The sequence below is a fragment of the Gymnogyps californianus genome, chromosome 1, assembly GCF_018139145.2.
Source record: "Gymnogyps californianus isolate 813 chromosome 1, ASM1813914v2, whole genome shotgun sequence".
NCBI classification, from domain to species: domain Eukaryota; kingdom Metazoa; phylum Chordata; class Aves; order Accipitriformes; family Cathartidae; genus Gymnogyps; species Gymnogyps californianus.
This window is the reverse complement of record NC_059471.1, coordinates 166,534,769-166,538,681: the sequence shown is the minus strand read 5'-3', so window position 1 is coordinate 166,538,681 and position 3,913 is coordinate 166,534,769. Positions and strand designations below refer to the sequence as shown.

The 3,913-nt window shown below is 55.6% G+C and overlaps 3 non-coding genes across 3 annotated transcripts; 2 read left to right on the top strand and 1 right to left on the bottom strand.

Moving 5' to 3' along the window:
• Nucleotides 1-1,420: 1,420 nt before the first annotated feature.
• Nucleotides 1,421-1,492, top strand: TRNAD-GUC (transfer RNA aspartic acid (anticodon GUC)). Its single transcript has one exon. It is a non-coding gene; the product is annotated as a tRNA-Asp (tRNA).
• A 143-nt stretch (nt 1,493-1,635) lies between these two features.
• Nucleotides 1,636-1,707, bottom strand: TRNAD-GUC (transfer RNA aspartic acid (anticodon GUC)). The gene has a single exon. It is a non-coding gene; the product is annotated as a tRNA-Asp (tRNA).
• Nucleotides 1,708-2,175: 468 nt separating this feature from the next.
• Nucleotides 2,176-2,247, top strand: TRNAW-CCA (transfer RNA tryptophan (anticodon CCA)). Its single transcript has one exon. It is a non-coding gene; the product is annotated as a tRNA-Trp (tRNA).
• The last annotated feature ends 1,666 nt before the right edge of the window (nt 2,248-3,913 follow it).

Sequence of the window (3,913 nt, the reverse complement as noted above, 5' to 3'; positions counted from 1 at the left end):
GTCAAGGATTTTTCAGCTTCTCATGCCCAGCCAGCAAGAAGGCTGGAGGGGGCACAAGAAGTTGGGAGGGGACACAGCCAGGACAGCTGACCCAAACTGGCCAGAGGGATATTCCATACCATATGACATCATGCCCAGTATATAAACTGGGGGGAGCTGGCCAGGAGGGGCAGATCGCTGCTCGGGAACTGACTGGGCATTAGTCAGTGACTGGTGAGCAATTGCATTGTGCATCACTTGTTTTGTATAGTCTAATTCTTTTAGTATTATTATTGTCATATTATTATTATTATTATTAATTTCCTTTCTGTCCTATTAAATTGTCTTTATCTCAACCCACGAGTTTTACTTTTTTTTTGATTCTCTCCCCCATCCCACTGGGTGGGGGGAATGAGCGAGTGGCTGCATGGTGCTTAGTTGCCGGCTGGGGTTAAACCACGACAACAGGTCACTTATGTTTAGATGTCTACGTATAGATTGCTTTTTGTTCTTTACCTATGCTTGTCTGAAAAAGCTAAGCTGAGGTCCTTTTATCCAAAGAAATATTAGCAGCAGCAAAGACCATCAAAAGAGAGCACCGGTTGTTCCAATCGCTTGTTTATTATATGGCGTTAATTCTCCATCTAACAAGCCAGCAAATTAAATATAGTTTCCTGTCTAATGTCACTGCGATACAAACTTACAACCATGTTACTGCTGACTGAGTCAGTATCAAGCCATATGGTCAGTATGTGTCCTGCCTTTTACTCTCCAAACTCTAAGTGGTTTCCATTTCTCTCGTTCCCTTTTTAGGTAGGTAAGAAGCAGGTGCTTGAGTCCCGTCACCCCAGGGACTGCTGACTCCAGGGCTTCTCAGGTTCCCGTAAAAAGAAACTGTCTGCGTGAACGAGATGCAAAAATACAAACGCAAAGACATCCGAGCTGCTGCTTTGCCCCCCACCGCCTCCAGTCGGGCAGTTTCCTTGCACTGCAATTTTCACGGATCCGCGCAGGTCCCCAGATCGCTGCGGGGCGGGAGGGAGGGCAGCCAAGAGCTACGGGTGGGGGGCACAACACCTCTCCCTCCCCACGCCAGCACGCAAGGTCCGCAAGAATCCAGACAAACGCGAGCCGTGTGGAAGCCTTTCTCCTCCCTCCGCCCTCTCCCCACCGCCTCCCCGCGCAGGACAAGCTGTACGACACCAGCTTCCCCTCGCCGGGGCCGCAGCGCACAGCGCACGGCGTTAGGCTTCCGCACATCGTGCGCCCGAGCGCTCCCGCCCAGCCGCAGCCTTCCCGAGGCCGGGAGGAAAGGAGGGCACCGGGGGCTGCGGTGCGCCCCGACGGACTCTGGGCAGCGGGGGGAGGGGGGGCGGGCCGGCGGCGGAACCCGCCCTCCTCCCCGCGGAGCGGCTGCGCAGGGGCCGTGGCCCCCCGCGGCTCCTCGTTAGTATAGTGGTGAGTATCGCCGCCTGTCACGCGGGAGACCGGGGTTCGATTCCCCGACGGGGAGAGGCGCGCTCGCGCGCGCGCGCTTTTTTGTTTTCCCGCCCCCCCCCTTGGCGCGAGCAGCGCTTGGCCCGGCCGTTGGGCCCCAGGCGGCAAAAAGCGCCAGCCCCGGGCGCTGCGGCCTCGAGGAAAAGCGTTCTGCGCGGTCTCCCCGTCGGGGAATCGAACCCCGGTCTCCCGCGTGACAGGCGGGGATACTCACCACTATACTAACGAGGAACTGCCTTAACGTCAGTTTTCGCGGGACTGTCTTTATGGAGAAAGACGCCCCACCCACCCCCACCCCACCCCCCGTCGGCGGGCAACGGTGACGGAGGGGGTTGGGCAGGAGGGGCGACCTCCGGGCAGCGGGAACCGGAATCCCCGAGACTGCGTACGGCGGCAATGTCGCGGGAGGCGAGCTCGGCACCACCGGGGGGGGGCGGGAGGCCCGTGCTGCTCGGGGCCGGTAGCGAGTGTGTGGGTGGGGAGAGTTAACGTACTTGCGCGGGAAGGCGGGAAACGAAGCCGTGGCGGAGGAGGGGGGCCGGCGCGGGGGGGGCGGTTTGATCGGTGCGGTTGCCACAGCGGGTGAGAAGGGTCCTCGCCCCCGCCGCCCCCCGGCCCTGTCCCTTCGGGGCGGGGTGTGGCGCGGCCGGTGGCCGTTGGTGGGCGAGTTCTAACACTGTGCGTGCGGGTGCCCAGCAGGACCTCGTGGCGCAACGGTAGCGCGTCTGACTCCAGATCAGAAGGCTGCGTGTTCGAATCACGTCGGGGTCACTTAGTTTTGTTTTCGTTTTCTCTGTCGGCCTTTGCCGGCTTCATCTCGGAGCAAACGAAGGGACTTTTTTTTTTTTATGTAATTTTTTCATTTTTTATTTTTCGTTCCCTAAAGCTTAGGGTCTCCTCTTTTTGCTTGAGCCTGAGAGGGAAAGCAGAAGTATAAAACGAAGGGCCGTCCGAACGGTGTCACCGACGAGGCGGCAGCCCGCGGAGAGAAACACAAGACCCGGGTGTTTGGAAGCCCTCTGGCTTTCACATTTCGACAGCAGCGGTTTGGGGGGAGCGCTGGGGCGAAACAGGGCCTCGAGGGGAGAGGGGACGAGGACACCCCTTTCCCTCCCCGCCGCCGGCCCCGCAGCTCCCTGCCGCGCACGCCGCGGCGCGCTGGGGAGGCGGAGGGCGAGAGGGACGGGCCCGCCCGCCTGCGCGGAGCCCGGGGCCCGGGGCCGCGCCGCCCCGCCGGCCGCACGGCGCGGAGTCCTCCGCTGGAACCAAGCGTGCGCGCAGCTACGTGGGAGTGATGGCGCAGGGTTACTGCTGTATCGATGTAGTCATAAAGATGCCGTTGGGTAAAATGGACACGTCTTTGTTTATGGTGTTTGTGTATACAGGACTTTCTAATATCACGCCTAAGCACAAAAGGCAAGAACGTGTCAAAGATCTACGCTCAAGTTTTACAAAGACAACCCACCGCGTGGAAATGGTGAGAAAAAGTCAGGAAGATGTATAGGACGAGTAACTTTAGATTTTAAATGGGACAGAGGCCCAAAAAATGGCAGGGAGATCCTGTGTTCAGTACAGGAGTTCACAGGAAAAGGAGTGGAAGTCAAGGCAGGGGAAGCCAGTGGTCCGGACATGCCAAGAGCTCGAGCAGACGCTGTGTTAAGAACCCTGAAGGCGAACAAAACCCTGACGGGGAGGGAGAGGGGAGCGGGGTGCCAGGGGAGGCGCTTTGGGGGGTGATGGGTTTAGGCTGTGGAACAGAATAGTTTCCTCAGAGTAGCCATTTCCGCACGCTGAGGTGCCAGAGGCAGAAAAGCACAGAAAGTACTTAATTTTGATCTGGATATGAGATAGCGAGTCCTAGAAGTAATACTTTAGTGATTTGGATAGACTGGAAAGTTTGGCACTTAATGAAATGTAATTAGGAGGGAAACAGAATAGTTTGTCAAGGGCCTGAATTTGAGGGACACAGAGAAACATGCCAGGGATACAATTCTAAGTTTCTAAGAATTGATTATTAGTGTTGCAAACGATGGCAGAAAATGAAGAGAATGCAGGAGTCTTAGAAACCAGACTCAGCAGAGTCATCAAATTGTGTGGGGGTTTTTAGGACACTTTTGTTTTTAGAGGCTAATATTTGTTCCATATACCCTTAAAACCTTTCAGATACAGAAATTCTGCATCTTCCTTAAGTGCTCTGTTCCAGTGCTTTGCTATCCTTAGTGTTACGAAGCGACTATGTGTAGTTTAATCCTGATGTCTCTTTTGCCATAACTTAAATCCAGCCCTCGTGCTATTGCACTGGAGAACAGTTTATTGCCTTCCTTTTTATAGGTACTTCTTACATATTTGAAATCCATTATGCCTCTCCATAGCTGTTCCAGAGCAATAAACCGTGTTTGCTGGGCTTCTGATTATTTGTATCGCTTGCCTCTGGAGT